General features: G+C 43.0%; 1 protein-coding gene and 1 pseudogene across 1 annotated transcript in view; one reads left to right on the top strand and one right to left on the bottom strand.

The window, feature by feature from the left end:
* Positions 1-1,512: 1,512 nt before the first annotated feature.
* The window catches only part of Adgrf5 (adhesion G protein-coupled receptor F5), an 89,952-nt gene continuing 68,773 nt past the window's right edge, over positions 1,513-22,691 (top strand). Inside the window, exon 1 of the mRNA XM_048805435.1 lies at positions 1,513-1,773. The gene's annotated coding sequence lies outside the window, so the exon portion shown is untranslated. The remainder of the gene's footprint in view (positions 1,774-22,691) is intronic.
* On the bottom strand, positions 19,603-19,803 carry LOC125617533 (annotated as a pseudogene).

The following is a 22,691-nucleotide window of genomic DNA, read 5'->3' as shown; positions in this document are numbered from 1 at the left end:
CTATAAAACGCTAACAACAAATGTGTGTTTTCCTATTTTTTTTTCTTTCCTCTAAAGTTCATAGGTGACTGTAATTAACAATGTTCCTCCTACTAAGCCTGAATTTACACAAATCAAACACTTCTGGGCCTTGGGTCTGCGGCTATAACACTGAAACAGATTCAGTCCAAGACCTCATGGTGTGACAGCCCGTGAGGCAGAGGGACAGACAGGCTTCCTGGCTTTGAGTGTGATGAGAGAGATAACTATGATTTGCTAGGGAAGAATGCTAAAGGGGCCCAGAAATCAGAAAATGCATTCTGGAAGATGTAAGAGTCAAAGGACTGAGTGCTGGGGTTAGGGAACATTCTTCATTCATAAATGGGGAAGGAGGAACTGTGAAGGGAATTGAAGAAAGGACATGTGGAGGGGTACCTTGAGGTGAAGAAAGAAAGGCTATCTCGTGTCTTGTTAAAGTATTTGGCTTTTATCCTTAAGCTAATAGAAGATTCTAAGCATGGAACTCTTAATCATGAAGACAGCTCTTGACAGAGATTACCCTGGCTGCTGGGAGGACCATAGACTGGAGGTGAGTCGTTGACAAGGACCAACTGGAGTGATTTTAAGTCAGTGATGCATTTGCAGGCTATGCCATAGCTCAGCACCCCCACCCCACCCCCACCACTTTGCATCAGTCTCCAAATACATTGATCATTACTCCATAGACCCAAACGGAGATAGTCCAGGTCACTTGACAACTCAGTCTGTTAAAGTCAATGCACCCCAGGATCCCTTCTTTTTCCTGTGCCCATGACTGGCTTCATGGGTACACATGCTGCACAGTTGCACAAAGACCTGTGCTCAGCAGGGCCCCACCCTTTGTTTAATGCCCTGTTGTTTCATCTTGCAATTTTAAATTTCTGAATGAGTGATCTTGCATATTCATTTTATACCAAGACCTAAAAATTATGTAGAGGGTTCTACTTCCAGCAATCTGTGAATAGTAGCCATCCAATAATTCTTTAAACCCTAAATAAAATGGCCCCAGGAATATGTTGTTGTTTTTTTCCAAGATTAGGAGCAGCATATCTAGACTTCCCAAAGACAGAGCAGAGAGGGTCTCTCCTGAGGCATGGGGGAGCTGATTTCTTCAGCCTATTCTCACCTGCCTCTTACCAGCTGCTCTGTAAAACCACATCTGGACCATAGCCAGAATATGCTTCAGTTCTGTGGAAGAGGATGAGGGCATTCTTGACTTTTGCAGAGTTAAACACTTGGAGAAACTTCAGGAAGAAAGCACTTGGGGAAAGGTAAAGCTAGCTGGCCGTCAGCTCCCTGCCTGTTCCCCCTGCTTATTCTCATTTTCATGGTTCTCAGCATGTTTATTCTCTTCTTTGCAGTGGTCAAAGAACAAGTTTAAATTTCTTATTTCCTCTAGGGAGCCTAGAGAGAGGCATGAGGCACCAAATACAGGAAGTCATGTGGAGAGGATCTCTTATTTATTACAGTCCCCATATTACTTCCCTTCTCCCAGCCTCCGCCCCCACCTCCAGCCACACTGTGTCTCCTTGCTCTTTCCTGCAGCAGAGAGCAGAAGGCAGTTCACCTCTGCTCTCCGAGGTCTGGAATCCTGCAAGCCCTGAGTATCTGAAGGCTGGTCTTGTGAAACTTACATCCTTCTCTGGTTGTGTGATTGAATGGGGCGCTCTTAAGTTTCACCTCAACTAAAGGGTTTGGGGAAGATCTCCAGTACAGGACTGCATTTCAAAAGCCTAAAAAGCCCAGAAGAGAAAGGTAGGCACCTGCACAATTTTGCTTTGTCGTGTTGAATGTGAATCAAGCTGCTCTGAGCTAGTTGTGAATATCCAATGTAGCCCTTTCAGTTGGCTTTGCGTTTTCAAGCTATGTATCCTGTGGAGATTTGCTGATTTATGTGAATATGAAGGAAAATAGCGAAAAGGAGATGAAATTTGGGTTTTTTGAATCTGTACATCTTTGGGTAAAGAATACCAACCAACATAGTACAAAGAGAAGCCAATTTTTACTTTCTTTGGAGGGCAAAATCTCATTAGGAATTGTATTTTTGGTTTCTACAAAAGGGGTAAAAGTTTGCCAACTCCTTTTTTAATAATATAGAATCCTACTATGATTTTTTAAATTAATTTCTGAGCTTTTTAGTTAAAAATGTATTAAAATTGAAAGAGGATTTGGTAATAGAAGTTTTAAAAAGGTGTTTCCCATTGGGGGTACCTATGAGTTATAAGTAAAATAAAAGCACTTTGTTCAGGGATATGGTGGACTTTCGCATTATTTTCCACAATTTTCTGTGAAATAGTTGTTCTCCTCAAGGTTTCCTGAAATTTGTTATAAGTAATGGCTGAGAAATCTGATTTTATTTATTCTGTTGTGTTAATTGATTGTAAAGATAGTACCCATCCTTTATCTGGCTGCTCTTTTTTGGCAACTGTTTGTTCGAGGTGATTTGTTAGCTGAGACCTAGAGAAAGGTCAACACGTATTCCAATAACACTAGGTATTGTTTTGGATTTTGGGAGGAATGGCCTTATGATTTTATTTTTATTTCATTTTATCCTCATAACCAGCTTTTCCTCTGGGAGAAATATTTTATACCGACCTCATAGAATATCAGCCAATTATACCTATCCTGCAGTCCATTTTCCATGTCCTACAGAGTTCTTGGGAAAATGCAGTTTAGATCTTGTCACTTTTCTCAGTGAAATATGTCATTGTATTCCATTGTTTACAGACACGTACCTAACCTGTAGTCAGGGGACCCACTGCTTCATGTGTTGCTTGGGAGCTTGTTGTCCCCAGACTTACAGGATGTGCATTTTACCCAGATTCCTGGGTGATCAAGCACTGACTTGAGGGAGGGTAGATGAGACTTTCAAGGCCTGTTTCTTCTGTTCTGCCAGCATCAGCTCTCACCACCTGAATCTTCAACTGTACTGAATGCTTCCATTTTCCCAGCAAGGGAGCGCTCTACTGCCTACCCATGTCTGGGCATGCTGTTCTCCCTGCCTGGATACCTCCATTCATTTATCTTCTCCACCCAATTACCCATTACAGCCTGATTTGTACCCTCATTACCCTTTATCCACTGCCTGCTGAGCACCCTCCAGGTCTGTGATTTTATGGCACTTGGTAAAATACTTCTGTCATAGCCCATAGTACATTAAATGATAGTTGCTGTATTTATTCTCTTCCTCGAGGAGTTATTGGTCTCTTATTTCTGAATCTGTGGCACTTGTCACAATGCCTGGCACATAGCTTGTGCTCAGTCAATGTTACTTGAATTCATGAATGAATGAACGAATGTGTACCTTGCCTGAAGAGCCTGAATTGATTATCAGAACGAGATCTATGTGTTTCTAGGAGCTTCCCGATCCCTATAACATTTGCTCTCACTTTTTTTTCTCTGAGGCTTTGTCAGATTATTTACCCACCAAATATTTTGAGTACCTGTGATGTGCCACACCTTTTAGAATCTATTTCTCCGTGTTTTTGTGGGTAGCCTCTCTCTCTCTCTCTCTTTGGGTGATTTCCCATCAGTGTTCCCTTTCTTCACCACTCCAAGTCAGGGATTAGCTTTTCAGCAAATAAATATTGTGCGCTTTGCCCATGCTAGGCAGATTCCTGTGTGCTAGGATTGTGACAGCAAATGACACAGATGTGGTTCCTGCTCCATGCAACTCCCCATGTGGAAGACATTTTATCATCCTCTACCCTGCTTTTCCTTAATGAAAACCCAAAGAAGCCTGCCCTCTAATAAATGTTGATGCATCCAAGTAAAGACATCAGAAGCAAAGTAGGAAAAGTTGAGCTGTGCTCTGGGACTCTGAGTTTGCTCCGGTACCTACAATTCTCTTGCCAGGTGACTGTAGTTGAATCCACAAACTTTCCCAAACCTCGATTTTTTTTTTCAAGTAGTAAACAAGACAGAGCTACAGGGGAAAGAAGCCCTTGACTTCATGGAGTGCACAGAGCAGAAACTCTGCTTTTCTAGGGAACCTCTGCTTTCATGCAGCATGATAATATAAAGACAATTCTCTGAAGTTCTCTGTGTCAGAGCAGCAAAGAGTCTCAGGGAAGTTATTTCATTACTATGCTCATGTACTCAGCTATAGATATTAATGTTGTCCTTTGGTACATTTCCCCAGAGCACAGTGTGACAATGATTCCTCGGGAGCATGTCCTGTGACATAGAGGAATCTCCTAGCTATTAATTTTGGGGCTTGAAGTGGGGAAGCTGAATGGGGAGGCAGTACCATCCTTAAGCAGCCTCTGCTTTTGGAAAGCAGACAGAAAGAAAGGAATTGGCTTTAACTAGTGGCGCAGGAAAATGTGGAAGCCTGTAGACACAGAACCAGTCCTATTATGTTGATCCTCACTGTAGCACAGGGCTCCCTTTCTGACTACATGTGGGATTTTCCTCTTTTTTTTTTTTTCCTAAGGATTTGTGTATTAGCCAGATTTTGCCAGGAATCAAAGGTTGGGGCAGAGCATAGTATCATTTGCCCCAAGCCTTGTGCTCCTGTAGGGTGCGTAGACCAATACTTGCTTTTTTCTTCTCCAGGCCCAACCTGCAGGCCTAGGCAGAAATTAACAGCTTAGGTAGTCTCAAGTGACCACTTTGGTTCTCTTCAACTCTTTCCTCACTCCTCCATCTTCTGAAGCTTCCAGATGAAATACCTCCTGGACATCTAGAATTTTTCTTTCTTGCTTCCTGCTGTGTATCCATCTTGTTATCTCCATACCTCCTGCATGACCACATTGGGTGGCAATGTGGTCATTCAGCAGCACTTGCTTGCTAGTCATTTCCTAATTGTTCAAATTCCCACTAATCTCTATTAATGAGCACAAGTTGTAGCAGCAAAAGAGACATTAACTGGCATGGAGGGGGCATTTAGTGGAATGCAACAGATCTCAGACTGTATCTGAGACCAAACTTGACTATCATCAGCTCAAAATTTTTCGTTTAACCAGAGGCACATGGTGGATTAGAAAGAGACAGACTTAGTTTTAAATTCCCCATTGGCTAGTTCCTTAAGTAAGCAATTGTACTCACTACCTCTTAGTTTTTATTTCTGGAAATATTTGCTAATACATAGCCCTCAAAGTGCAGATAAGATTGGTTAGTGAAACTGCATAATACATTACTTCAAGAAATAGATCTTAAGAGAGGAGGCTTACCAAGATGATGAAAATGAGAAGAAATATCACCTGCAGAAAGAATACTTGCAAGAACATTCAGGGGACATTTGAAGAAAGAAGTAAGTGTTGCAGCACATGAAGGCTGCTTTCAAATATTTAAAGGTGGCTTTGAGTGGGAAAAGACAAGGCCACCAGATCAATGAATGGAAATGATAGTGTAACAGATTTCAGCGGCATGTGCAGAAGGATTTACCCACCATCAGAATGCTCTAGAACCAGGAGAGCTGCCTTGTGGCATGGTGAACGTCCTGTCCCGGGCAAAGTTCCATCACCCTGGAAGACCAGAGACCGGGGTGTTCCCAAGCAATGCCTGTGCTGGGTGTGGTCTGGCGGATGACCTCAAAGGTCTTTTCCCGCTACCCATAGTCTCCTGATGTCAGTGCCTTAGCCCAAGCCATCAAATAAAGGGGGGGGGGAACCTCACCAGACTAGAGTAGAGTGAGGGGGGGTGACTTTCTGCTAGTTAGTCCTACTTTTCTGCTGCAGTAATTTTAAAATAAGATCCTTGTAACAACAATGGAGTAGGTTGGACTTCCAGGAAAGAGAGAAGATGAAATGAGAATAATGAGGAGGGAAAAGTTCATTCCAAACCACTCTTCTTGGGTTACTCTCCAACTTGATTGTGGGTTACTCCTTGTGCTGCAAAGACATTTCTATTTGATGGAAAATTGCTGTGTTTTGGTACATTTTCAGAAGTACCAAGCAGAAATGGGTATCAGCAAATGCCACTGTTTGTCAAATCGAAATAAAGCCTTGATTTGTTATATTCTCTCGGTTTACCTAGGCTTGCTTTCTTAAAAACAACAATATTAAAACAATCTCTTTGAAATATAATCAACTGTGCAGGGCAAAAATCACAGAAACCCTTGCAGACCAGTGTGTTTATTTTTAGATGCACATCAGCCTACCCAGCATAGCAAAGCAACTGTCTCATGTCCAAAGCATGGCCCTGGGAATTTCCTCTAACAAGGCTGTGTTTCCGCCCATTGTTGCAGTACAAAGGGCAGAAGGAGGCCGGAGTGGAGGCTCATGTCAACCCCGCCTAGAGTGAAATCTGGGACCTGTCATTCCCTTAGTCCCTGTGATTCTGAATGCAGCTATGGGGATGTGGGGTAGTCAAGATAGAAGTCTCGATTCTGGGCAGATGCAAATGAGTATACATGGATGATTATTTCATCTAAAAATATCTCAGAAACTAGTGATGGCAATTTAAAAACAAAGGCTCTGCTTTCTATTTGTAGTCAAGTATCTAACCCTGGTGCTATGAAGTGGATTCTTGTATACTCCTGAAACAGGAACACCATTTGAGGATGCTGAGTTGGATGGCAATTAACAAAGCAGTTTTAAATAAAAGTCATAAAAGCACACACAGTAAAAACAAAAGTCATAAAAGCAAACATAGCTCCAATAAATGCACACACACACACACATACACACACATACATACTTGTTCTTTGTAAGAGCAATTATCAGATCCCTGAATTACCCAGAATTTTGCTATTATTGTAGTCATTTACTGATTTTTTATTTACTCATCTACAAAATGGGTAAAACAGATTTCCCATCGTAATAGTTTTGGAAGGTATAAGGTACAATGCTACAAGTAATCAAATCCAAACTGGACTTGACTTAAGGTTTTGTAATTTGGTACTAATATGCTGTAAGTTCCTGGCAAGAAATCTCTGTTAAAATATTTAGCATTACACTTCCAGTTTTTGTTTATTTCTTTTTTTGCTACTGCAATAAAAGAACTGGCAGAGCCTTCATGTCTTTGACAAGCTCTCTCCACTCCCAAGGAAAGTCACTGCTTTGTTACTCAAAGTTGCAATGTGCCAGGTTGTGTTTTGGGGTCTCAGGGAGATGCAGAGGGTCTCAGGTCTGCCCTGACCCATGTTGAGTCTGCAATCTGCATTCCAGCAGCTCCAGCTCCAGCTCCTGCACAATCAAAGGTTCAAGGAGCAAGGGGGACCTGCACGTACAGATGCCATCAGGGAAGGATTGTTGGGCTTTGCCAGCAGGTGGAAGTCCAGGCCACCTCCAGGATTCCAGATGCAGGAAAGCGTTTTCTAACCCTTTGGTGAGAATGCAAGCATCTTAGTAAAAATGCCTTTATGGATTGTTTTGTTTGCAAGTGTTTATTATCAGACACCCCTCAGGGGTTCACGGGGCAGTTTGAGAATGTCCACAGTGAGGCCTGGGAATTTCCTTCCACAAAGGCTGTGCTTCCTCTCTTTGTTATTCCTCAAAGAACATGTTGAGGCATTACTAGAGATCCTTACTTAACCCTTTCTCTTGCTCTGGGCTCTTACAACTCCATCACAGAAAAATTACACTGCCAGCTGGCTAAGAAGCAAAAAGATTTTTGGAATTCAGTCGTGTGTGTGCACCTGCAGATGTGCAGGTACCTGTGTATGTCTGTGTGTGCGCGCGCATGCGCAGAGGAAATAGGCAATAAGGAATAAACATTTCATTTAAAAAGTTTTTCACTCGGTGTGATAACATGCACTTACTCATTGATCAGACCAGATAAAACACCTACCTTCTTTGCCACAATCTGCATTCCTACTACAAATGCTGACTCAATTTCAGTTCCCTTTCTCCAAGGCAGGACCCTTGTAGTATTATAGTTGCTTTTCCCCTTTAGCATTTGCTTATTGGCTAAAACAGGGACACGATGAGTTGGAATATCTATCAATCAACCAAGAATTTTTTATTGAGACTAAATGTTACTAAGCACTGAGGGAATGCAGAAGCCCTACCTCAGAAAAATTCCAGAGCCTATGATATAATTATACATATATCCAGATACAAACTTTTGTGCATTATGAGGGTGCAAAGAAGTGAGGAAATAGTGTGGGTTAAGGACAGGAAGGATTAGAAAAGAGAAATGATCCCTTATCCATCCCGGGACTCTTTGATTATCTCCAGGGACATTTTCATGGTGTCTTCACTGTCCCCAACCCTCCAAGTACCAGCACAGGATAGTGCCCACATGCACGCCCACACATCCACACCTTGCTCTCAGGAGAGGGATTTGCTGTCTTGAAGGAACTCCCTTGGCCTTGTCACACCAATTCCATGCTAGTTTCAGCCTGAACACTCATCTCTTGGCCGTCCTCTCCTGCCCCAAATTAAACATCCAGAACTTCACCCTCAGCCACTCCTTCCCTCCCAGTGGCTTCAGTATATTCCCTTTCGTTGACATAGAATTATGCTCAGGTGCTTCACATCTTAAGATAATAGAAGCTGCTCTTCCCATCCCATGTTCCTCTTTAGCTGCTCTTCCACCTGCCTTTCCCCTCACAGAATTCTTGAATCATGCATGTTCGTGTCTTCATCTCATCACCAACCATTCACTCCATTCTGTGCCCCTGATCCTGGGTGTACCTTAGTGACCACCCATGTCAAGATTCTCTCTGACCATTATGCCCTCAAATCCATCCAGTCCATCATCAACAGCATCTGTCACCATTGACTACTGAGTCCCCTGGTCTTGTCACTGTCTCCTGGGATGTCACAGACTTCTTTCTCGCCTTCCTTCTTCTCCTTTGGCTGTGACTTCTTGGTTTTCTATGCAGGTTCCTTTCCCTCTGCTTTCCCTTCAACTTCCTGATGAACTTGACCTGGGCCAACTTCTCTTCTCCATCTCACTGTGGCCCTGCTGAAGTACATTCCTCTGCCTAAAATTTTCTTTTTTTTACCTTCTCTGTCAGGTTAACTATTCTCCAAAGCCTATTTTAAATGTCACCGGCTTCTTTTTGACACATCTCCCCATCTCTGTGCAGAACTGGCCTCTGTTCTAGGTGTCTTGTGGCACTTTTCCCCCACCTCACTTCCAGTGCTTTTGGTTCAAACCTCAGGGCAAGTTCTCAGGTGCTTCTTTCCAAGGACAGAATGCCATCAAATTCATGTCTTTATTCCTAGTCCCTGGCATTATACCTGGCACATTAGGTTTTCATTAAATGTTTGATCATTAGGAATGCAAACGTGTCATTTCACAAATGACTTAATCCTAACAAAATAACATCTTGTACTGTTTCTGGATGGTTGCATTAGCAATTAATTTTAATGTAATATTTAAATTATTCCTGTTTAGACTACTAACGAAGTCTTACCTTTTATGAACATCAGAATCACAATTCTGAACACTTCTTATCTGAGTTTTTAATCCTTGTTTAAAAGCAAGAAATGAATAACAGCTTGGATTTCATGCTGTATTTCTTTCTTTTTTTGGGGGGTGGGTGGGGGGCGATGGTACCAGGGATTGAACTCAGATGTGGCTGAGCTACATCCCCAGCCCTGTTTTGTATTTTATTTAGAGACAGGGTCTCAGTCAGTTGCTTAGCGCCTCGCCTTTGCTGAGGTTGGCTTTGAACTCAGGATCCTCCTGCCTCAGCCTCCTGAGCCACTGGGATTACAGGCAGATGCCGCTGCACCCCACTCATGCTGTATTTCAATATCTGCTCAGGGAGAATCTATGAATGTGTTGTAAATGGTACTGTACATTTATTCATGTACTTTAAGTGTGGTGCCCTGAAGTAACAGAAATAACATGATGTCAAGGCTTCTGCTTCATCATGGATGGTGGCGTTGCATAGATTTTCAAGAGCTGCACCTTGTACATTTGTCCTATCTTCTTCCAAAGCACAGATTTGCCACATTTTCTAAAGGAGAACTGTGGTGACCACAGAGAATGAGTGTGAGCACTGAGGCAGTCGAGAGTCCATCCAACTTCCTCCTTCCCAGAAGCCTGAGGGGCAGGGAGGGGTGTTAGAGGGCAGGGCAGAGACTCATCCAACTCTGGGTGATGGGTGGGATGCTACCTCTCCTTTTGGCTATGAGGAAAAAAAAAAAACAAGCATGTGCCCTGCTAATTTTAGAAAAGCCTAATTTCTTTGATATCTCTATTTGGCGTTTTTATAATAATGTCTGTAGAATATTAATATAAGAGAATGCAAATAACAAAGGCAATATTGGTGATGCAGAGCAGGGTTTGTCCAGGGGTGGTCTAGAGACTGGAAGTAGATGAACTTATCCAAGTTTTGCCCGAGATGCAAATTCCCAGGCTCCCTGGACCTACTAAATTAGAAACTATATGTTGAGGGGAGGTGGGTTGGCACCAAGAGGGATAGAAGTCCTGCAGAATCCACACTTTCCAGCCAGCACCAACCTGTGGATGATTTATTTCTTAAAGTAATAAGACAGAGTTCTACACAAAGTAGTTCTCAAAAACATTTGTCCAGGTAGCAAATAGGACATTCAGGAATATGAATGAAATTATGGGTAAAAAGAATGAGAGTTTTTAAAATAAAAATGTAAAACCAAGTTGCTAACATAACCTGACATGTGACTAGCGATTGAACCTGGGCTGCTTGTAACAGAAATTAGTAATTTTCTACAAAATTAATCTATTTTCCCATTTGTTGTCTGTAATTTCTCCTTACTTATTTTATCAGGTAATTCTGCCCATTGCTTATATGCTTAAATTTTGTGTCTAATGTAAATTACAATCTGAATGCTTTTATTTTTACTCGTAACCCATATCAAGTAAATCATTTCATAAACTACAAATTTCAGTATTGTATGAGCTTCATTTATTGTACTGGATTAGCCTTCAAAAAAGCAGACCTCCAATTAAGGAATTGATTAATAATTATTTCCATATTTTGCTAATATATCCTAGTTATGTTTTTATCTCAAAACTGAACTGCCACACCACAACATGTACACATGCAGGTACACACATACACACAGACACAGATTCACACTGGTGACACATAGTGGTCACAAACGTGCAATCTTAGTGGGGGACTTGTAGGGAACTGAATCAGGAGAAGGAGAAAGAAACACTGGAAGTTTAGAGAGAAAATAAGCTGATTTGGAGAGATAAAGAAACACACACACACACATTCACACACAGTCATACTCACACATATTTAGAGAGAATAGAATTTAAAAATTCCCTATGTGGAGGCTTTTTAAAAAGGTTCTTAGGACTTTCTGGTTCTTTTGTCAGTAGCAATGAAGCCCTAATACTCACCAGGATCTGCTCTCAGCACTTGATTCAGATTACCTCATTTAATATAACTGCACCTCTAATGTCCATTTTACAGACAAGAAAACTGAGAAACAGAGAGAATAAGTAATTTACCCAAACTTTCACAGCTAATATATGGTACAACTAGGACTTTAACCCCAGAAATGTGGTACCATGCCCCCATGCTCTTATCTCTTCTAGCACCTCTAGTCATGTGATACATTTGCAATAAGCATTGGCCTACTCTGTGCTCCCACTATACTAGGGACTGGGCCAATGTCAGAAGACAAACAAAGTCCTGGAAGGATAGTGGTGTCAGAGGACAGCAGAAGAGCCCATAAATAGATCCTTAGAAGGCAGTTCAGGAAGAGCTCTATCAGAGGGACTGCGTAGGTGTGTACACAGGACTAGAGTCAGAAGAGACTTCTTTCAGGGAATGACCTTGAATTGGGCTGTGAAGGACAGTGGGAGTTAAGACATATGAATGGAGAGAGTAGACAGTTCTAGGCAGGGACCCAGAGAACACAGTGACTGTGGGACCCTTGGGAGGTCTGGAGAGGGGAGGGTGTGATGAGGCAAGAGCAGCACTTAGCCTGATTGTGGTGGCCATTTCAGGAGGCCTATATATACCAAAACATCATGTTGGGCAACATAAACGTAAACAACTTTTATTTGTCAGTTTTATCTCAAAAAAGCTGGGTGAGAAAAGGAGTGGGAAGAGGCAAAGCTGGTTGTGGATACAGAAACTGTAATTATTAAAGGTTTTAGCTGAAGACAATTGGGTGTGTGTGTGTGTGTGTGTGTGTGTTGGGGGAGAGGAGTGAGGCCCCCGGCTCTAAGCCAAGAGCTTGTCTACCTGCCAGTATTTCTCTAAGTGATTACAGAGCTTTTGATCCAGCAGAGCTAGGCCTGGGGACTAGCGATCAGTATTTTGTTTTCAAAGTGAGAACCACTATGATAAAAAGAATCATGCTGCATCTCAGAGGTTATTGAACTTTCATAAACATCAGAACCACCCAGAGAGGGTAAAAACGCTGGTTCCTGGAGCACACGGCCTACATTTTGGATTTGGAAAGGTCTTGGGTGGGATTTTCATTTCTAACAAATTTCCAGGTGGTGATAAGGGTACTTGTTGAAAGTCCACACTTAGCAGAACCTTGGAGGGCAAATCTAGGGACTGAATCAAAATTATGTGGGCAATTCTTCAGTCACACTAAAATTTGAAATATCCAGAAAAAAAATTACTAAATCTCTTATCTTCTTTGCTGTCAATGCTTCTCTTACTAACATTTTTGAGGTTTAAGAAAATCCAACCCAAATATTTCTGACAATTCTGGTTCAATTTGGTCTTGTCCCAGGTCAGAATATGGTAACTTGTAGGGTTCTTTGGAATTTAAAAAATTAGACCTCTGAAACTGGAGTTTGCTAAGCAGGAAGCCACTTGTTGCCCAGAACAAACACTTGAGCCAAGCATTTGCTCTTTTGGAGGCCTCAGATCTGTGGCTTTGGAGCACATTTCTCTACATTCTAGAACAGTCTGAATCTGAGTCTCTATGGAATGGGCCACAAACGTGGAAATGGGAGATCTGTGTCTTTGAGTGTGGTCAGCTGGGGAAGACCTAAATATATCCTAAGGGCTGTTATTTCCTCCTTGAAAGATAAGGCAGGAAGAGGCTGGGAAATCCAAACTCAACTGGACAGATGGGTAGGGAAAGGGGGATCCTGTGTGATTATTTTCTCTTTGTTTACCAAAACAAAAAAAACAAAAAAACAACCACCTTCTCTAATATCACGGTCACAAATGAAATCACTCACATTCAACATTCAGAGGAAAAGAGTTATGTGAAAATTAAGTGGCAGAATTAATCATCATTAACATAAGTAAGTGAAGAATCAGGGTGAAGCCCACAGGATCTGATAGAAACAGCAAGTTACAAGAGAAAAGTTTGGGTGAAATTTCATAATCAGCTCTGCAGCCTGAACTAAAGAGTATTAACCTGCAAACACTATTCCAAATGTCCGGAAGCACCTAGAAATCCTCATTCATCCATGGTGGATATAATTCCATTCACCACCTCTATTTCATATAGAAGGAAGGGGCTAAATGTAAGTTTGAAGGTTTCCTACACAATTTGTTACCTTTATGTTTACCAGTGGAATTAGATGGTGTTCCCTATTCCAACTCCTCACAAACAAAATTCAACCCTTACTGAAAGTCACTTTTGAGTTTTCAAACAATGAGTTCAAAGGGAAGTTGCTAAAAATAATTCGAATTAACTATGATTGTATAAAAAGGAAATAAATGGAAAACTACTTTCGTTGAGCCCGAGAAACAATACGCTTTCATTACCTTGCTCTTTCCCCTCATTGGTTTAATTTTCACTCTGGAATTTTAGTTGAAGTAACTCAGATGCACCAATTTGGTGGTCTATTTATTTGCTGTTTCTGCATGACTCCCCACAATCCTCCCAAGCCAGCACCCTCGCTCCCCTCCACACCTGTCAGGCCACCTGGTTTCCACCTAGCTCCAGCCAGATCTGCTGTTTCCAGATACCTGAGGCTGGCCATTCAACAACACCGTGAAAGCAAATTCTCACTCCAGCAGGTAGAAGAGGGTCACTGATTAAAGGAAGGATAAGTCCCCAGGACTGTTGCTCTGATATAATCAGTAAAAATTTAAAGAATGGGAAAATAAAGCAAATTTGGAGAGAGGGGAGGGCTCCCTGTGAGGTATTGGAGCAGATCTCCAGAGAAGTGCGTTTCAGACTCCAGTTGTTTGCACTGGAGTCAACTGGAGAGCTGGTTGATGGTGAAGATTCTGGGACTCCACCTTGAGATCTGGGGAGAAGGACACAGAAGGGGCCTGGAGATTCTTGTCAACAGATTCCCTGAAGTCTTATTAAGTAGCCTTCCCAGGAGATTTACCGAGATCCAGTCCAAGATGCTGATCCCTGCCCACCACAATGGTCCTTCATAGGGTGGGAAGAGGAGAGGGGCTTGGAGATGTCATCAGTTGCTTAGAGGACTTCTCACCTGCAGGGGCCTCAACTACCAGAACCTCAGTTTCCTTTTAGAAAGCAACCCTAAGCTTGTTATTGTCATTGCCTTCCTAGACGATAGAGCAAGAAAAAACAGAAATAGATGTGCTACCTGCCAAGTCAGCAGCATTTGTCAAGAATGAGAGCAAGGTGGGAGGGAGACTTCTCACTTGGCTGTGATTCTATGCTTAGGAGACTGGAGATGATGGTTGTGAGGCCAGCAAATGGGAAGGGAAAGAGTGAGGAATGCTTTAGAGGGCACTGGAACATCCTCATTCTGCCAACAAAGCCTGCGCAGGGCCAGCCTGGGAACTCGTTTCCAGGATTAAAAAGTGCACGTTTCCCAAACACACAAAATGAAACTGCAAATCGTGTTTATTCATAAACAACTCATGATAGAAAACATTTCTCATTATTGATACTCTTAATATTGTCTTGGAACTAGAGTGGTAACTACTGGAGGGCACATTGCTTGGGGCACTGAGGAGCACATTAGAAGGGAGGCATTTAGGTGGCCTGAACTGCTCTGTTCAAAGATAAGAAAAACTGAGGATCCAGCAGAAAACCCAATAGCAGGTAGAAAACCCAATGATGGGTAGCGGTGTTTAAGGGTCAGAAGGGGGACTTGCAATAACATGGAAGAAAGGGAGCTCAATGCCACCTGTACCAACACACTCACCCTATTGCCCTGGCCCTGCTTTGTTTCTTTATAGCATTTTTGTTCATCTGATATGCAACAAATTTGTTTATTGTCTATATTACTCTATCAGTCAAGGTCCTGGAAGAAAAGAAGAGACACTCTTCAAGATTAACAGAAGAGAGTGGGTAGTTAGTCAACAGAGGGCCAGTAGCATGGGGAGCTGCCACCAGAGATCTCCTCTCCTCATGCACAAAGGGGCAAAAATCCTGGGGAGGAAGATAGTATCAGAGGAATCTGGCCAGGTCTGTGGCTGTGGGTGATGGGGGATTCCCCCCAAATCTGAGACTGTGGGAGGAGGAACACAGCCACTGCCCAAACTGCAGTCTGGCTGAAGAGCAGAGGTGTGGATACCTGGCTCCCCTTTTCTTTCACCCTGCAATCTCCTGCTGGGATCTCCCACTCTCCACTCTCCCATTGCCCTCCCAGAGAACAAGGTGCTTCAGGATGCAGGGTTGGCCTCTTGGGGCACTGAGCAGGGCTGAGAAGGGCAGAAATGCATCTGGAGGGTAAACTGAGGCCAGCCAGCACCCTCCTGGGGGACAGCTACTGAGTTACTACTCATCCCCAGATCTTAGAACAGCATCTGGTGTATAAATGTTCAATACATATTTGGTGATGAAATCAATGCATGCGTGTCTTGGAAGAAGAGGCCTGCTGAACAAAGAGTTAAGCTGTTTCCTAGGGTGTGATGTAAACCCCTACTGTCCCTATATTCGTACTCAGTTAAATGTCGTCTTGCTCAACATATTGTCATGTGAAGGATGTTTTGAGGGGACAAGCACTGTAGGCAGATCTGGAAGGAAAAAATGAGAAGATACTTGGCATCTAGATTACACGTTACTGGGAAGTTGGCTTTACAGTTTTCTATATCATACTATAGGACCTGTAGGACGTGCTGGATTTCTGCGTCATACTGTAGGACCTGCTGGATTTTTGTGTCATACTGTAGGACCTGCTGGATTTTGCTAACAATAGATTTGAGCAAGAACACTAGTGCCACATGCCCAACAGTGCAATTGTGAAGGTCAGCAGGCCAGGAGGGTATTCTGCAGGTACGAGACTCGCAGGGGCATTGAACTTGGAGTGAACCCCCACCACAGGCAGGAGGCGGCAGCTCTGGTTTCTGAAATGCGATATTGGTGGCTCCTCCCTGGGAGACTTCCCGGGATCTATATGGACCTGGCACGCTGTGCTCAGCATGGTGTAAACAGTTAGTAGCAGCCTTAGGATTATTTCTCATACAAGATAAATTCTTTAAATCTGATAGAGGGGTGGACATTGATGTCAGAGGCTCTGCTTCCCGTACCGGAGCCATTCATCCCACATTCTTGATTAGGGAGAAGGTCAGAAGGTAACAGGACAGCCTGTCCCAGAGGGCTGCTTCACCCCTGTCCCCCAGCAAGGCTTCCTGCTTCCTTCCTTCAGGGTCGAGTGGAGCCAAAGCTTGTTTCCCTTCTGACCCCAGGTCAGCATCACACACCACACTTATTTTTTTCAGGTGGCCGGGGGGCTTGGCAGTGTACTGAAAGAGAATCGCGCATGCCTTCCTTCCTCTTGGTCGGAGAGATGTTTCCAGATGGAGCTAATCAGGAGCAGGTGGGGGGCTTGGGAAGGGAGCAAGGCAAGATTAGCTTCCCCTGGAGAAGATGGGAAATGCCTAGTGAGTCTTGAAGCTCCTTCTCCCTGGGCTCTCTCTCTACTTAATTTGGCAGTGCCGGGTCCTTCCACAACCATCTTTACACCTGTATCCTAAAAGGACTGTTCCAAGTGAAGACAGACAAGGCTAGTGAAGAGAGATCAGGCGACCTGCAGAACAAAGGCCTCCTATGCTGGCATGAAGGGTTCAGGACACACTCTGGAACTGGTGACGCCAGGTTGGGATATTGGGAGGGGCCCCAAATGCAGGTGAGGAGGTGATGCTCCTGCCTTCTTTACTCCATCCAGTTGGCAACATGGAGAAGTGTGAATGCGTGTGGCGTAGGTGCATGTGTAAGTGCGTGTGTATGAAGCGAATAAAAATATATCTGGCTTTCCCTCTCTTAATGCTCCAGGTCAGATGAGGCAACCAGAGGGGTGTGGGCCTGGAATAAACATGTAATTGTTGATGTGTAGCTGTGTTTTGTGTGCTGTGTTTCAGGTCTAAAAATAACTTAGCAGTCATGAGATGCAGACTTTGATACATAGAAGGCAGTGTAATTAGGAAAGGTCTGGAATTTGGGAACCTAGACCCCTCGTTGACTGAGCTGTGGGAGGCTGGTGATTTCCATAAAGTAAGGCTTCTGTTTGTGCAGAGCAGAGCAGTAGCAGCCACTGTGAACACCTTTACCATACATTTCCCATCTGAAAACCTTAGGATGTATGGGCTGGAGCCCAGGACCACTCACCTCCATGTTTACTAATCTTATCACCAGGCCAAGGAGAAAGTCAGTTCATCTCCTAGAGTTTGCCCTTAGGTATGAAGCAGAACAGACCAATGAACAGCCACTGCTTGGGTTTGGGGCACTGAGGAGTCAATGGATTTATAGCTAGCTTCTTGGTAGAAATAGCTAATACCCCCAAGAAAGCAAGGTAGGTTAGTAATGTGTCAGAGATTATGTGCCCTTACATAGAAGAATTATTTTCTTTAAAATAATTCCCTATGGGCAACATAAAAAAGTGTTGTTCTTGGCCTCTTGAGACCTTGCTAGCTGTTCAGTTTCCCAAAGCTCAGTTGTGACCCTCTGTCATTTTTCAACATTCTGCATCTCTGTGTTTTTAAAAGAAACATTCTTCCTTCTTCCCAAGGAGCGGAACTTCAGAAATTTTGATTCCTTCTCACTTGTGCTTCATTTTCTGTCCCCACCACTGCTGACCCTGCCTTGTACTTCTCCCCACTGAGCCTCTTTTCAGTCTGTCCTCGGGGCTGAATGTCAGAGCCAAGGTCCTTCTTCATAGACACAGGCATTGGCCAGTATTTTGTCCCGATTCCTTTCTCAACCATATGTTGTCATTGTGTCTGAATATATTATGTATTCTTGAAGGAGCTTTTTAAAAAGAATATTCCATCCCTCAAGGAACTGAGAGTGTTAGTACAGGGACATAACTCTAGGACATAAAACAGGGGCCCAACAGCAGGGACTCGGTAGGGAGATGGGATGCTACTTGGGGGATGGCAATTTTGACCACAGGGATGGCTCTTCTCTGGTTGACCAGAAGGTAGTATTGAACTATTCATGTTACTTTTATATTGTAGGTCTTGGAAAATTTATTAAGCATATGTTATGTGCTAGAGATTTCTGGCTCTTCCTCAGAAATTACTTTTACTCTGGCCAAGATAGTAGACTACTTCACTATACATGTAGGGGTTTGCTGAATTCTTAGGAACAAACAGATGAGCTTCAGGGGGCATTAATGTGCACAGAAAGCCTTGTGTGGATATGTTAGCAACCAAAACCATGCTGTGATTTTGCTTTTGAATGTCCAGGACTAGGGAAAGAAGAGTGATTAGTCTCACACTGAGGGCTCAGAAGAAGGGCTGAGCAGCTGGGGGCAGAATCTGCTCATTCAGCTCTTTGGTTATGTTTTGCTGTGAAGGGAAACAGAGGAATGTTTCAGTTACTGGGGAGGGCCAGGGGGACCCACTCAGTGCTGAGAAAGTAAGAGCAAAGGAGACCTGAACTAGTGGAGGAAATGGCCGGCCATCGGGGGGGAAAAGGAACATGTCATCCTCCCGATCTGGAGTGAAGATCAAAAAGAACAGCACAGATGCAGGAAGGCTGAAGATGTGTTGTGTAAGAAGACGAGCTTTCCCCACGTAACTGACTCCCTGTTCTCAGGGAAGCATGAGGCAAGCCTACTGCTGGACAAGGGGGTGTGTGATAGTCATTGTGAGGAGTGATGAAACTGATTAAATCATAGAACCCCCAGTTCTATGATTTAATATCCACACAAAGCTTTCTGTGCACATTAATGCCCCCTGAAGCTCACCTGTTTGTTCATAGTGATGAAACTGATTAAATCATAGAACTGCAAGTCCATCAAATCAGCAATATGATGGTTATATGTGAGCTGTGTGCCCAGCCTCAGACGCCCTTAAGGACTGCTCTGAGCATTTGAAAAAGGCCACTCTTGTCTTTTGCCATTTCAGTTTCATCCACATGGGACAGCAGAAACCCCTGAGTGGGGAACAGGGGAGAGGAGATCTCTACTGATGGGTGGATGTGACCAGGACCCCTAAGGACTGTAGAGAAGACCACCCAGATTTTTTATTTTGGTAACCATCAACACTGATGAAGAACAGAGGGGAAAGACAGAGTTCTAGACCCAGAGAAATATGACAAAAAAGATGCCGCAGGAGGACAGAGGAGGAAGACAGCCCTCTACAGGTCAGGAAATGGGCCTCACCGGAAAACAGCCCTGAGATCACCTGGATCCTGAACTTTGAGGCTCTGGAATTGTAAGAAAATAAATTTGTCTCATTTAAGTCACATGGTCTGTGGTACTCTACTATGACAGCCTGAAATGTGGCCAACATTTCTGAAAATCACTGATCCACTGCTCTGTGGAACTAATCTAGTGATGTATGAAAGTCCCAATTTCTCTACATCCTCACCAACACTTGCTGTGATCATCTTAACCACTCAGAAAGCATTACCTCCCTCTCACCCTTGCAAAGGGAAAAGAATGATCACCAGTGTCAAATGGCAGTTTTAACCAAGCAATACCAAGAGCCAGCTTCATTCTCAGGAGAGAGCATTTCACTTCCTCCTCATGGTTTCTACAGAGAAACTTCCCTAGTAATGAACTATAGAACTGATCCCTTAGCATATTGGCCTATAGTATTATCTAACTCCAAAGTTCCTTTGCTGATTTCTGTTTGGATGATCTATCCATTGATGAAAATCATTATTGAAGTTCATAATTATTATTGTATTGGAATCTGCCTCTCCCTGTAGATATAACAATATGTGCTTTTTATTTGAGAAAAAAAAAGGATGCTCTGAAATCTATCCTCCATTGCTCCCCTCTCCTCTCAACCTCATTATTTTCCTCTTCCTCTGCTCTTTCATGTTAAAACATCTTTAACTTCTAACTTAAACTAATTCACACTAATATGCAACTCACTGGAAATGGAAATGCACAATATCAACTTTTCAAAATCATGAGTCAGAGGAGAGGCTGTTCCTTCATTTAAACCATTGTTTCCCTAAAAGTGTAATTTCAGGAATTAGGGGCAATTGGATATAGGAGGTTTTTGTTTGTTTGTTTGGTATTTGCCATAATGGTGACAGCTTATACTTCTTATGTCACCTGGCATATTTTTCAGACCACCATGGTATCATTCACTATGCTTTCAATTGCATTCTAATATGGAAAAAAAATCACTTAATATTCTTCCATGGAAGAACATGGGCCCTGGAAAATTTTGGTTGATTTATATTAATGTCCTTGTTTGCTCTAATTAAATCATGAATCAAGAATCATAAAAAAAAGACTACCAGCTAGGCATAGTGGTGCACGCCTGCCCAGCAAGTCAAGAGGCTGAGGCAGGAGCGTCACAACTCAGAGGCCAGTCTGGCTAACTTATAAAGACCCTGTCTCAAGATAAAATTTAAAAAATAACTAGGGGTGTAGCTCAGTGGTTGAACACTTCTGTGTTTAATCCCCAGTACTGCAAAGGGGGAAAAAAAGAAAAAAGAAAAAAAAAAAAAACAAGACAAAACTACAAGTGTAAGTTTAGTATTGTTTCTGTCTCCACTCAGAAATCCCTGATCCTTCTTAGACATTATATGATATGAATAACCTCCCTGCCTCCAGCTGTGGAATTGTCCCAATTCGGAGGAGTGATTGTCTTATTTGTCTTAGTGGTCTTCCTTGCGAGGGAGCTATCTTTTGACAAGCACCTAGGAAACAATTGAGACCTTGAGACCCTTTAGAAGAGAGTAGAGGTTTTCATGCCTAAGGTAAGAAATGGATGATGTTTGTTCCCATAGATGGGAGAATAGACTGCAGGGAAGAAGGGGATCCATCTGTAAGGCTAGAGAAGCTGGCACCAAAGAAGGCAGGGCCTGTTGAACAGCACAGTGGAGGGGTGGAAAAGCACCTGACAGTAGTGATGTCCACTGTTCCAGTCACAGCTTTCAAGTAGGTCTTTGACTTCCTTACCCCTAAATCTTCATGTTCACATTTTCTCTCTGTGTGTGTGTAATTCATGGAATTCTAAGAAGAGGCTGCCTCTCATTTGCACCAACCTGGGGCATCCCAGATGCCCATATGTGCAAAGTGGGAGTCCTATGGTTTGAGTATATCAAGAGGATAGAAACACTTCTGAGAGTTCACAGGTGCTCTGTGAAGCACTCTGAACTTCCGTAACCTGGGATGGAGCAATTTTACCTAGATCCTTGAGTGACAGGGATCTATGGTCAACATTTGGGTTAGGCTTGGTTCTGCAACCAAATCTAACCTGGATCGGCTCCATCCCCCATGTGTTACTGTGGTGGTCACCCCGTTTTACAGCATCTTTTTAGTTGGAATCAGATGAGAATGTAAAGGAAACATTTTAGCCAGAGATTCTGTCTATGTTGAATAAAACAGACAGATAGCATGATGTGGGCTTGATCTTAGCCTGGCTTGGAGTGTGGTGAAAAGAAACCTCTGGAATAAAGCTTGCTTGTTGCCTTGTTAATTGGGAAGGTTTGTTTATTGGCATTGTCAGAAGTTGTCGGCCTTTATCACCCCTTACAATTAAAGCTGGGCTCAGAAAGCGTGCGGGACTTGAGAGTTGTTGGAGGAGAGACTGCTTAACTGTGGCAATGATGATGTTAACAGGGAATTCTGTTGTTGGCTTGCATAACAAGTGTCATCTCTATTTAATGAATAAACATTGGCAGATATTTGATTATTCTCACAGTGCAGATGTGTTTCAGGACTTGACTTCTGGGTGCCAATATTCTACTTAGAACCATTTCTCCTCCCAGGAAATCAGAGATGGGAAAATGTGTGTGAGGGAAGGAGGCACTAACTAAGATGTAATGTTAAGAGGACTGCATGGCTAAGTGGATGATCTAAATTCTTATTCTGGCCCTCACATTAGTGGGAGTTGTCACTTTAGTTAAACCTTTCAAGTTCACCCAACACTAGGGATTTAGAACAGATGATCACCTGGCCCCTCTTTACTCAAATATTACTTGATTATGATTTTTCTCCTGGCATGGATGACTCTCCAGCTAATATTTTCTAATTGTTTTGTCAATATGGTTGTTCACTAATCACCTTGGTAAATTCTGAGGAAATTGTCTTATAATAAGGGGGCGGTATTTTAGGGTCATAGGGAAAGTTGAGGTCTTGAAAACAGCATAGAACAATGGAATGTGAATCGGAGATGCTCTCACAAAGACAAGGCCTTGCAGGTTCAAGTCCAGGACCTACCAGATGTTTGCAGATCACCCTTGCTGCCACTTGTAGTTCTTGATATCTGCCAGTGCAGAGCATCCACATCAGGATACCCAACAAAGAAGCAGAGGTTAGCAGGGGATTGATCACCTAGTGTGCATGGTCCAAAGAACGTGTACCCTTTAAGAGGAAAAGGGCAGCTTTCTTTTTTGCAGATTCCCTTCCAGGCCAAAACAAGGAGGGCCCACACCCTCAAACACTCTGCTCTCTTGCGTGATCCTGGAGGAGAGGGGGGAGTAGAGAAAGAGCATTGAATGACACATTCAGTCGAT

The sequence above is a fragment of the Marmota marmota genome, unplaced genomic scaffold, assembly GCF_001458135.2.
Source record: "Marmota marmota marmota unplaced genomic scaffold, marMar, whole genome shotgun sequence".
NCBI lineage: Eukaryota > Metazoa > Chordata > Mammalia > Rodentia > Sciuridae > Marmota > Marmota marmota.
Note: the sequence above shows the minus strand (reverse complement) of the source record. Positions and strands in the feature narration are given on the sequence as shown.